Here is a 13,499-nt window from a genome sequence, read left to right on the forward strand (position 1 = left end):
GGGCGTTAGCGCAGCCATTTTGGCAGCATAGAAAACTTTGAGTAAACAGCACACTTTAACAATAGCCGGGTTTATATGGAGACTTTTTAGTCATTCCGATTGAAATCATTCCGAATGAAGATCTCTGGTCACTTGTTTACATGTGTGATCCGTTCCAATCTGCCGTTTATACTGTATGCTCCCCTCTTAATCGGATCAGCCCCGCAGCAGCCGCGGGACGCACGGACATCGATCACGTAATTTAACAAGATGGAGTTCATTCGTCATTTAGCACTGAAGTTGTGATAGTGTTTCATTGAAGCAACATATTGATAAAGTATTTAAAAACAAGTTCTACCCTCGCAGACAAGCTCTGAGGAGACGCCGCCATTTACGGCGCATTTACGTCAAGACAGAGCATGTGCATGCGGCACGCGGCCTCGCCATTCCGATTTAAGTGTATACATGACGCTCGTTAGAATTACCAAAAGGAATATACCACACCTGTGATTCTGAATGAAATTCCATTCAGATTCAGCCATTTCATTCTGATTGAGGTGTTTATATGGAGCATTTTCATTCCGTTTCGCCGTTCGGATTCAATCTAATTGGAAGACATGGCTCCATGTAAACCAGGCTAATGATTGACAGCTGTTGTGTACCAGCTGCCACAACGGGAAGAGGTAAAAGAAGGATTGAGCATTCTCCAGTCTACCAAGAGAGGAATCAATGCGTAGCTAATAGATCACAGCAGCCATAAAAAGGGTAAAAAACAAGACGGAGGATTTGGGATCCTCCTCATTGCTTGTGTAGAGATCACTTCATATCAGGCGAGTCAATTACTGAATCAGTTAGTCGTGTAGATGTAGCTCGATTGTATAGTTAATTGAAGGCAAAAGATGTGATCGGGCTATTCATTAAGCAGCAGATGCTAACTGTTACCACATGCAAAATGTAAAAGATCTGTTTCATTCGTTTGTGCTGCTAAGGTTTAATAGATATTAAACAGTTGAATTTAATAACTGACCAACACCATAAAGAAGTCTTTGCACAGCATAAATGACGGCGGCCGCGGCCCAATTAGCAGCTGCTAGTAACGCGCGGTGGCTGATCAGCCATGGATGGCGCAGCTGGATAGCAAAAACTGGAGTGCAACATAGGAAGTGGAAGTCCACTGGCTTACGTTATTAATAGGAAACAAATCAGTCGGTTTCTCGGTGCTACCACACGTCACGATACGCGTCCACGTCCACGGCATCAAATACATTCATTTATGGCTAAAACGAAAGTGCTGCATAGGCACAACAAAAACAAGGAGGCGCCACCCTGTGGCGCGGTGCCACACTGCTGATTGTTACAGTACCTAAATAACACTGCAAGACTTGTGTGAAACTGCTAACTTCAATGGCATTTTGACCACACATAAAAGGGAAATAAATCTGAATTGTACAAACTTGTAAAGCCTTTGTATGATCAGATTTGAAAGCACTCACCAGTGTACCAGAGGGGGTAATTCCATGTAGTAGCGTCACCGAGTTGGAAAAAAAAAAAAGCACTGCTGACACTTCCTCGGTAAGCCAACCTGTCCACCTCGTGCATGGATATCATGTCCTTTTCATCAAAGTGACTGTCAATGCTCTTGAGCGGAAAGTTGATGGATAAACGCAAGTTTTATCCCTCCTCGCCATTGTATCCCATTAACTGTTGCCGCTACTTTCCTGCCATAGGGGGCGTGTTCAAAGAAATAGTCACGTGACGTCCGGATCTCTATGGAGTCTTCAGTTAACCTGTCATGTTCTCTATATTCTTGGATTGGGAGTACTTGGAAGATTCAAATATCAGAACGTTGATGCAGATGTGCTAACCACTGTGCTACCGAACCATATTTCAACACCCAAATATCCCAAAAAGAGATGACCCATTACAGCAAACACACACTCAAGCGTCTTAAGCACGCAGGGATCAGTTCAGGGTATTACTGCCTCCATGTGTCCAGGGATGGTCTTGGATCATGGTCGCCACAGTGCCAGGTGACGATCTTAACCACTTTGCCATGGCTGCCCAAAAACGGTTCAGAAGATTATTTATCTATTGTAAAAATGCTTCATTCCTATAAAATATTACTTGAAGTCCAGTTTACTTCCCTTTAAAATGATCATACATCTTTCAGTCAATCAAAGAAATGCAATGGGCTGTTTGAGTCAGAGAAGGTTACATCTTAGCATTTTTTTTACATCCTCTATTTTTGAGTGTGTAGGCTGTGTAAGTTAATAAGTAAGCTCACCCAGGTATGACATTTGGCAAAGCTAGCATGACTCACTCATCTAAAAATAAATAGATTCGAGGAGGCAGCATCCAATCTCGGGAGGAGATTAAGTGTTTTTTTGGAGAGACTTTTTATTTTTTTAGAACTTGTGTTTAGTTTTAAAGTGCTTGAATTTGCATTTTGTTATGTGGTCTTTTATGAAGACCAAGCTTTAGGTGATTTAATCAGTCTGTCATTTCGCGTCAGCCCGATCAGTTCCTTCCCTGTCCTGTGTTGAACCAGTTCATATTGAAGAATGTGACCGGTTATCAGAAACTAATGTGGTACATCACTTTTAGCGATTGCTAATCTCTGCATCCAACAATATTGCAGCTCTGCTTAACTTTTGGCTTTGTCATGATCTTGTGACATCACACACTTGACAGTATCTAAGCGTCTTGTTCAAGTGGGTTAGGCCAAGGGGTGGGCGAGTACCAGGTATCGCATTACGATCCTTATTTTAAGGTATCAGTTACTTGTGGAGGCTGTCGTTACCGGCCACTGATGCTTCAGGCAAACAAAGTCTGAAATCAAGTAAGTCCTCCTCAGCAGTAGTTGGCGCTATACTATGGCAGTTTGACACATCGGGGTCACATTTTTCTAATAAGTTGTTTATAATTGCTACACATGTAGCCTGTTTTAGATACGCATTTTTGGAAATAACCATCAAAAAAAAAAAAACTTGGTTGTGTAATTTCACACTTTATGGGTGACCTGACACTCCAGAGACTCAAATATTTGTACACAAGCAATTGCAAAGCCACTTTTCTATAATATTTTAAGGTTCTGCTGTACATATAAAACACCAATTGGACAAGCAAAACAAAGTTTTAACCTTCTGATATGCAGAAATTAGCTTCAATCTTTTCTGTTCAGATATAACATCACTGCAGCTTCATGCAGAGGGAGTGCCACTTTGATCACAGGGCTGCTTGCACTTTGTGGCTTCCGCTGATCAAATGTTGCCTGTCACACCTAAATTACGAAGTCTAAACTTTCCACAGTCAACGTGTGATTCATTGATCATCAGATTAATTACACAGCGTGGAGACAAAAAGCCAGTGTCAAATGGAACCTACGGATCCATTTCTCGCTCCTCCAGCAGGGCCTATTGTGAGTGTAATTCCACTTCCACCCTCTCATCCACTATCAAGGGAGGCTCTCTCCAGGGGCCTCACTAGAGGGATGCGGAGGAGCTCTGTGATTGGAGCATTTTGTTATCACCTAAACACAGCTACTGTACACAGCCGGCAGGACTGCCATTTCAACAGCAAACTGCACATCCATATGCACATGCACATGAGAGGGTCTTGAGTGAACGTATGCGTTCACGTGAGACTGTCACTAAGTGTATTTTAATGCAAATGCCCCCCCCCCCCCCAAACACACGACAAGGACAGAATCTCGTGTGTGACTCAGGAAGGATGATCATGAAAGAATGACCGTGGCTTGACATTAAAGGATTTATTTATCTACAGTACATTGAGGATATTTTATGAAACATAATCCCTAAAGTATAAGCCAAATAGTGCCATTGATTCAGCTTTAAAACAAGCAACATGCCTTCTCGGGAGAGTTGAATTTATTTATGACTGCGTATGTACAACTTGTCCTCATCTCATTTTTACATATTCTGGTGGCCGTGACAGCTCAGGCTAAAAAAATAAGACAAAGAAAAACTGAGACAACACAAAACAGTGCAGAAATATTACAGATTTACATAAGTGTGGCATCAATACTATAATATTGTGTTGCCACAGTTACCCTGAAAAAGTAACTTAGTTACCTTACCAATTACTTGATTTTAAAAGTAACTAAGTTTGATTACAAGTTACTTTATTAGTTACTTTCAGCAGATACCAACAACTCCACTTAACATGAAAATGACAACTAGTGTCGTGTAACATGTATGACATGACATGAGAAGGTTGTTTGTACTGATGCAACGAAGTATCATCACGTTTGAGGGTGTCATAAATGTGAAAAAAAATTGATGTAACAATGTTGTGATGATTAAGGGTGTGCCAACATCATGTCATTGTCACGGTTGTGTCACGGAGCGGCGTGGTGTCTGTCGAAGTGAGGCGTAGAGGACCCGAAATGCAGGGAGGCAGGAGAACCACGGCAGGAGTGCGGGTTAGACAGTTGTACAACTCAAAATCAAACTGACAACACAAACTCCGGGTGTGACCGTAACAAATGGCAATGATCCCACAAGGACTGATCACCACCCGGGAACTAAATACCCACACAAATTAGGTTGATTAGTCACACCTGAGGCCAGGCACAAGTGGCTGAGAGCCCGGATTGGTCAGCCTGCGGAAGGGCAGGAATCCACTCAGGACCAATCGGGACCCTCAACCAAAACCCGATCCTCCCAGACATGACAGTACCCCCCCCCTTAAGGGATGGATTCCAGACGTCCCAAAACAGGGCGGGCGGAGGGAGCGCGGAGGCGGGAACCTGGCACGTCCCTCAGGACTAGTCCGGGGGACGTCCCGGACACCAGACGAGGGGAGCCCGGCGGCGCCGATCTGGAGGGCGCCCCGGACGCCACACCGGAACAGGACGGCCGTGGGATGAACATCTCCTGTCCACCCCCATGGGCCTGACGCCGCCATGGAAGAGGCGAAGAGACCCCGCACGAGAGCGGCCGAACCCAGGAGGCCCGGGGCTGCAGTGGCGAGGACGCCCGGGGTCCTGAGGCGGCCGACGAGGCAGCCGACGAGGCGCGAAGACTTGAGGCGCGAAGACTTGAGGCGCGAAGACTTGAGGCGCGAAGACTTGAGGCTGCCGTGGAGGCGGCCGACGAGGCGCGACGACTTGAGGCTGCCGTGGAGGCGGCCGACGAGGCGCGACGACTTGAGGCTGCCGTGGAGCCGGCACGGAGTCCTGGGGCTGCCGTGGAGCCGGCACGGAGTCCTGGGGCTGCTGCGGCGCCGGCACGGAGTCCTGAGGCTCCGACGGCCGACGTGGCTCGGAGACCCGAGGCTCCGACGGCAGACGTGGCTCGGAGACCTGGGGCTCCGACGGCAGACGTGGCTCGGAGACCTGGGGCTGCGGCGGCAGACGTGGCTCGAAGACCTGGGGCTGCGGCGGCAGACGTGGCTCGAAGACCTGGGGCTGCGGCGGCAGACGTGGCACGGAGTCCTGGGGCTGCCGCGGAGCCGGCACGGGAACCTGACAGTACCCCCCACTTAAGGGACGGATTCCAGACGTCCCTTTTAAAAAGTTCCAAAACAGGGCGGGCGGAGGGGGCGCGGAGGCGGGAACCTGAGGCTGACGCGGAGCCGGCACGGGAACCCGGGGCTGACGCGGAGCCGGCACGGGAACCCGGGGCTGACGCGGAGCCGGCACGGGAACCCGGGGCTGACGCGGAGCCGGCACGGGAACCCGGGGCTGACGCGGAGCCGGTACTGGGACCTGGGGCTGACGCGGAGCTGGAACGGGAACGTGGGGCTGACGCGGAGCCGGTACTGGGACCGGAAGCTGCTATGGAGCTGATCCGGAATCCTGGGGCTGGCGTGGAGCTGGTACTGGGACCTAGAGCTGACGCGGAGCCGGTACTGGGACCGGAAGCTGCTGTGGAGCTGATCCGGAATCCTGAGGCTGACGCGGAGCCGGCACTGGGACCTGGGGCTGACGCAGAGCTGGTACTGGGACCTGGAGCTGACGCGGAGCCGGTACTGGGACCTGGAGCTGACGCGGAGCCGGTACTGGGACCGGAAGCTGCTGTGGAGCTGATCCGGAATCCTGGGGCTGACGCGGAGCCGGTACTGGGACTGGGAGCTGACGCGGAGCCGGCACAGGAACCTGAGGCTGACGCGGAGCCGGTACTGGAACCGGGAGCTGCTGTGGAGCTGAACCGGAATCCTGGGGCTGACGCGGCTCAGGCGATGATGCCAGGGGCTGCAGCGGCACAGGCGAGGATGCCAGGGGCTGCAGCCGCACGACGCGCGCCGCCGGAACGGGAACCGGTGACGGCCGCAGGACGCGCGCCGCCGGAACAGGAAGCGGGCGCTGCACAGGGGCCGCCAGGACTGGCAGCGGGCGCTCAACTAGCGCCGCTGGAAACACCGGCCACGTGCACTCCGCGAGCGCCGCCAGATCATCGGCATCAGGCGCTGCCATCAGCGCCGCCGGAAACACTGGCAACGTGCGCTCCGCGAGCGCCGCCAGAACGTCGGCTTCGGGCGCTGCCATCAGGGCCGCCGGAAACACTGGCAACGTGCGCTCCGCGAGCGCCGCCAGAACATCGGCTTCGGGCGCTGCCATCAGCGCAGCCGGAAACACTGGCAACGTGCGCTCCGCGAGCGCCGCCAGAACATCGGCTTCGGGCGCTGCCATCAGCGCCGCCGGAAACACTGGCAACGTGCGCTCCGCCGAAAACTGCATCGGTACCTGCCTCTTGGTCCGCTCATTCTGTCACGGTTGTGTCACGGAGCGGCGTGGTGTCTGTCGAAGTGAGGCGTAGAGGACCCGAAATGCAGGGAGGCAGGAGAACCACGGCAGGAGTGCGGGTTAGACAGTTGTACTTTATTTGTACAACTCAAAATCAAACTGACAACACAAACTCCGGGTGTGACCGTAACAAATGGCAATGATCCCACAAGGACTGATCACCACCCGGGAACTAAATACCCACACAAATTAGGTTGATTAGTCACACCTGAGGCCAGGCACAAGTGGCTGAGAGCCCGGATTGGTCAGCCTGCGGAAGGGCAGGAATCCACTCAGGACCAATCGGGACCCTCAACCAAAACCCGATCCTCCCAGACATGACAGTCATGGGAAGTGATGGAATGTTGAATGTGGGTTGAAGCTCAGTTTATAGTTAACACCTGTAGTTTGAAGCCTTGAGATCGATGGCCGTATTTGCCAATATTTGGCAATATTTCGTCACTCCTGACGTAGCCTTATAGCCCTATTCATTAGTCAGCAATTATTGAGTGCTTGCTAGGTTCATAAAACAGCAACTTTTGCATTGGGATATTTCTCAGTTCTAGTACAAAATGGTCTGTTTGGTATTTGGAGCCGCGGCTGGCCTGCTGGAATGAGTAATTGCTTTTTAGCTGACCCCGATGTATTCGTACGCGCAAGGAGAATATAGCACACGTTCATTGCGCAAGCGCACAGTAAACAGAGAGAAAGGCAAAGGGTGGGGGCACCCTTCTAATGAAGTAGCTTGATTTTTAATGAATACATAATGAAATCATAAAAACAATAAATAATGGTAGTCATACCTACAGTATATAGTACTTATTCGCGATGAATCTAGAGGCTAGGGTGATTGAAGCATGATTATACTTAAACGTCTGTTTGACATGAATTAGGACCTGTCATTTTACATGCAAGCCAGATGTTATGACATGTAAGCACTCATAATAATGCATGGGTTTCATATATTTTATTACTTTGTTTAAATGACTGAGTATGTGTTGATGATGAGGCAACATTGTGAAATGTTGAGGAGATGTGATTCACTGGGTTAGCATTTTGTACTTGAACAAGAACATCATACACATTACAATATATTTTGCTTGCAGCTGCAGTAGTGACTAACAAGTGACGTTGTACTTACGTACTCCCATGAAGGGAGCAACCCTTAAAGAAGGTAATACAATTTTTGGATTAATCTTCCGATACCTTCTATGGGGTGATTTTTTGATGTCATATATGGGTGGACCTTCAGATGCATGTTATTAAAAAAAGGCATTTTGTGGACTTTTTACGACAACCATTCTCAGATCGCACATACGTAATGGCAAATTTCGAGGTAAATTGACAGGAAATTTAGTCACTAATTACAGCTGTTTAGCAGGTTGAAATAGAAAAATTGAATAGCCCATGTTACAGATTGGAGACTTCTGAAACATTCAGACTTAGGCAGAATAGGAGAGAGAAATCTAGCTGAGTGAAAAAAAGCCATTAAATTAAATATAAGCCTCTCTCCTATTTTAGTCCAGTTTGCTTAAATTTTATTCGACTTTTGTGGATTAAGCAGATTAGCTACCTGATTTATTTCACCCAAAAGGATCATAGTTCTTCAACATTATTTGCCTTTTTACTTTGGAAGTTGTAATGGTTTTACTATCTCTTTACACCTAGAAGTTGGAGTTATTTATCCTGGTTTTGATTCCAATATATATATTTATATATATATTGCTCCCAGCAGATGGTCTTCTGAAAGTGATGTCAATCAATAGTTTGATATTTCATCATGCCTTATACAATCTTTCAGCCTCAACTTCAAGGTTTCCATGCGTCCAATCATAACATTTTAAAGTCAAGAAATGAAAGCCTCTGCAAAACTTACTGGAAAGTCTCACATCTTGGTCTATATTGACATCGCCTCAAGCCCTCCTTGTGCTAGGGATGAAATATTTCTAAAACAGGAAACTGAAAGCAAGGTTGTATTTGAAATGTGAATTTGACTTTCTCTTCCTCCAGCGAGCCCTCTTTGAAGTCCTGTCAGTGCGTTTGCAGGGAATTGCAATTAGCTGCTGAAATATTTCATCCGGTTGAAGGTGAACATGTTCCTGCATTGTTCCCTCATGTTTGAGCTTCATTAAAAAAAAAACACACACACACACACAACATGAGCGGTAAAGGTCACATGAAAGACTTACATTGGCAGCTCATTTCTGTGAAGCCTTGATGCGAAGGGGGGATTGAGGGGGATTTCTGAAAAAGAAAACAGTACGTTATCAACCTATATCACATTGTCACGCTCCACGTGCCGCTACACACACTCATCTGAAGAAAAAGCATTTTCATGCATATTACCAAGTGTATTCAAATAATCAGATCGTGGGCTCAAGTGCTTGAGGCCAAGTCATGCATGTGCAGGTTCAGGCAAGGAAAAGTCTACTTTTATACTTCTTTGACCTACTTCTCTCCTCTCGTCTCAATAGCGCATTTCAATCGCGGCAGGCTCCCACTCATCCATATTCCGCTGGCTTTTATAATACCTGCAGCGTTTGAGACGCTATGACAATGTTGAATGTGGACTCCCATCACCCCCGCACCTCAGTAAACACTCCCACCACGTGTCCTGTATGATAACACCACTATGCAGAAAGATATTTTAGCTCTCTGGCACAAGATTGTGCTTATGCATTATTCGTATCTGTGTACACATAGAAAAATTCATTTGAGTATTGATCTTCTTCACACAGTACATATACAGTATGTGTGTACATTGTATCCCAAGCAAAAGCCAAATTCATCCCCTCATAGATTTTTTTAATAAGTTAAGAAGTAAAATCTACTTTTGGACACTGAGAAAATCGAATAATAAAGAGATAACAATTTTTTAAAACTTACTGAAAAGAGGAAGGTGATTATTGTATGTTATTGTATTGTATTTGTATTTGTATTGTAAAAACTAATTTTCAAAAGTGGACTTGAAGGCCCCCCAAACATAAAGGCTTAATGTTCCATTAATATAACATTCTTCCATGTTTAATGTGTGAATCCTAACCCTAAGTAAGATGTTTTGTTGAATATTCTCATAAAAAATTGATGTTTAAAAATCAATTCGGGCGCATATCGAATCGATTCGAGGATTGCGCGCTGTAATATCGTGATATATTGCCGAATTGATTTTTTCTAACTCCCCTACAGCCTATGGATGGAGAGGTTGGTTTAAGCTCGCTTCTGCTTACTTTGCGAGTGACGTGATGTAGTTACGAGGAGGTGAAGCAGCGACACAAGCAGAAAGTTAAAAAAGCTATTTGAGTAGATTTGAGACCCGCTTACTGTTACTTAGTGAGTACTTCTTTCAGCAGTAGCTAGTCCAAACGCTGGTTGGACCGGAGCTAATACTGCAAAGTGGATAACTTTTTTTTCTTTCCCCCCATTTTTCTTTTCTTGTACGTGGTGAGAACGTTCGACGGCGCCCAGCCTTCAACGCATATTGCAATGGTGAGCAACATGTTTTGCTTCTTAGAGACACCCCATTTGCCATTGCTAATAGCCTGTTAAAACAAGTTAACTGTATAAAATAAGCTGTGAAGTAGAGTAAATTACATTTTAAGTTGCCAAACGAAAGGGGAATTTTGGTTTGTTTTACAGTGCAATTGATGTTGAGTGAATATTTGTATTTCCAACTGTGAATTGATGCAGATAAAGAGGTGGATTTTTAGTGCAGCTCTTTATTATATTAGAAGGCCTATAATGTAATAAGAGTAATTAAGTACACAAGTATTTTGAAATCTCTTATTGAGCTGACTTCATATGGAAATGTGATGTTATTTAAATTTGGGCAATTTAATTTGAATAAGCTGTATGTGATGTTTTGGACAATTCATACCAATTCGTAAAGGAACAATATGTGAATGTTTATGGTTACCTACCTTGATATATGATCAAATACTACTGTGAATTACTGATTCTAGGAGTATTTTAATGGTTGAGAGTTAAATGTATCTACTCTTTATAATTGAAGATTGATATTGAACTGTTGTACAACAAAACTGGAACTGAGAATTGGTACTGAATTACAAGGTTTTAGACAATATGCCTTTAGTAATTTTGTATTGAATATAGATTAATAGATACAAATGCGACCCTGTCTTTAGGTCAAGTTTTTGGGTACGGACGAAGCTAAGGACCAGTCCACGACTCTGGATCACATCTGAATGGCGAGCTAACCCAAGAACTCTCGAGGAGAAAGACACACTCACAAAAAAAACACGACTTCATACTCCCTGCTGGACAGTTGGTCGTGGTAGGACAAACATTTCATCATCTTTTGGATTTACCCTTGGACGTGACAAACAGTCACACAGGACAAGTGAACTTTATAGAAAGGGCCCAGACAATTTGAGTTTAATTAAAAGGACTGAGCTATTTTTTTGGTGCACACAGTTTTCTTTCAATTTATTATTTTCCATACTAATTGTTTTTTTTCCATGTTGTAACAATACATGCGTTGCTACGCAACTGTTAATCTGTGTTGTGTCATTATTGTTGCTCAAACACATGGCTCTATAAGAATCTTCTGATGCTAGTCCAAATTTGTCAAATCTTAATTTAAAGATCTATTTTATTGTTATCTCACTTAATCTGATAGGTGGGTAACAATAACCTTCAAAATCTAGCAGTAAAAAGATGAAACTTCATAAAAGCACTCTTATTTTTCCATCATTTATCACTCCAATGGGACATTGAAAAATGCAGGAAGATATAACCTTGATGTTATTATTCAAATATTGCTGCTTCTTCTTGCACGTGAATTAACATTTTATGCAACCAGTGTGAATCAGTTACACTTGACTCAACCTTACGACAATAACACTATATTTGATATATGTGCACAGTATATAAACAACAGACACATGACATGCTAATGGCGCACAGAAACAAGTTTTTGAATAAAGATCCTCCACACAAAGTCCATCAGATCTGAATCCAGTAGTGAATATAATCTATATTGTTCAACATTTTCAAAACAGAGAGCTACTTCTTAGATACTGACTTATACAAATGACTATCAGTTTTGTATCGCTTATATACATGAGTAATTTTCTCAACTTAACAATAATTACATGTTTTTATAAGTACATGTTATTGCATGTTAATTAACTCATTCATTCACAACCATTTTCACTGAAGCATCCCCCTTCGCTCCCGGCTGTTTTCCAGGATTTCGATTGATTTTGCATGGCCCACAGAATATTGTGTTCTATTACTATAAAAACATGGAACCTACCAAAAGAAAGATTATCTTCTTTCATCAGAATTTTTTTTATGTTTCTATCTGTTTCCGTTTTGCAGCAATTAGCAATACAATATAGCTAAGTTTCGTCATTATTCACAAATCTATTTAGAAATGTGAGTAATGAGCTTTTTTTCAACATGGCCCTGGTTGTTCCGTTATATTCTGCTGCCACTTGCTGGCCGTTTTTTGTAATAACTACCATTGCATACGCATCGCACTGCAGCTGGTGTGAATTGACATGCATACTGGAATGCTTTCTATTCCTTGGGCATTCCCGGCCTTACAGAAAACACACCGCATCTGTTCCGCAGTCAGTGTGAATTGGGCATTTAGTGTTCGAATATTGTCCTGGGCTGTGACGGTGGCCCAGAACTTTAGCTGAGTGGCAAAGTGTTGAGCTGCCGCACGGGAGGCGATGGGTACGAACTTCCCTCATCCCAATAGCTCGTTTGCAGAGCTAAAAATGCGCTTACAAAATTGTGTCATAATCATTTTTGTCTTCAAAAGAGTAATTTTTTTTTTCTTTTCTAAGCATACAGAGGAGGCATACGTTAAAATTGTTTGAATGTATGACATCTTGGAGTAAACTGAATATCATTTAAGTATATTAGTCAGGCCGAGTGTCCTCTTTTTTGGAAATGAAAATACATTGTTCGCCTGCCAACACACAAATTTGTAATTGGTGTGTGTGTCTCAATTTAGGACTGCCTGCCTACCCAGGCTTAGAGCTCACTGCACGTCACTGTAAATGGGTGTTGGTGAGCTCTAAAAGATTCGATAGTTTAAGAGAACAAAAATACTACCTTGTAAAATTAAATTTAATTCCTGTCAATACCACTTTAATTTACTATTTAAAAGTTAGTAATTGGGTGTAAGTACACTTTCTATTGTACCTTAAGGGTTTTACTTTTGTTTCAAAGTTCACTTGTCCAGGACATAAAAGTTGCTTGCTGTGTTTAAACCAAAGTAAAACTGACAAGTTTGGACAACTTCATAAGTGCACAAGACACATTTCTGTGACGGAATCCCCTTTTAGATCAAGAAAAATGGACAAACCTGTCTGATTAATGGCGTCGGTCTATTATTTAGCTCCATGGGAGCGGCCTCTCTTGGCCACACCACTGCCAATTGTAGACATTGTGTAAACATCTTTGCCCTCGCTGTGTTTCACTTTGATTTTTGAGAGTGCTATGACCTTTAAAAACAGAATGTCAAGAAACAAACCCATACAGTATCTACACCTCTTAGCTGTGTTAACAGTGCTAAAGGTCACCCTCGAAAAAGCTTTACAATCTACATATAGAACGACAACAAAAACAATAACCAAACACAATATATTTCACATTTCTAGTAGTACAAGTCACAGGTCATGTCATTGGTTAATTGAAAAATGGCTCTCTTTTTTGTACTTTCAGTAGGAGTATTAGGATTCCTTGCCTGTAGAACTGTAACTGTAGCATTGCTAAACTTACTCGTATAGTACATTTGAAG

General features: G+C 44.3%; 1 protein-coding gene across 6 annotated transcripts in view; it reads right to left on the reverse strand.

Moving 5' to 3' along the window:
• The window catches only part of dlgap4b (discs, large (Drosophila) homolog-associated protein 4b), a 140,211-nt gene that overhangs the window by 38,048 nt on the left and 88,664 nt on the right, over nucleotides 1-13,499 (reverse strand). For all 6 annotated transcript variants that reach the window (XM_077573078.1, XM_077573079.1, XM_077573081.1 and 3 more), the window contains one exon: nucleotides 8,914-8,968. The gene's annotated coding sequence lies outside the window, so the exon portion shown is untranslated. The remainder of the gene's footprint in view (nucleotides 1-8,913; nucleotides 8,969-13,499) is intronic.

This window comes from Vanacampus margaritifer, chromosome 8 (genome assembly GCF_051991255.1).
Source record: "Vanacampus margaritifer isolate UIUO_Vmar chromosome 8, RoL_Vmar_1.0, whole genome shotgun sequence".
Classification (NCBI taxonomy): Eukaryota; Metazoa; Chordata; class Actinopteri; order Syngnathiformes; family Syngnathidae; genus Vanacampus; species Vanacampus margaritifer.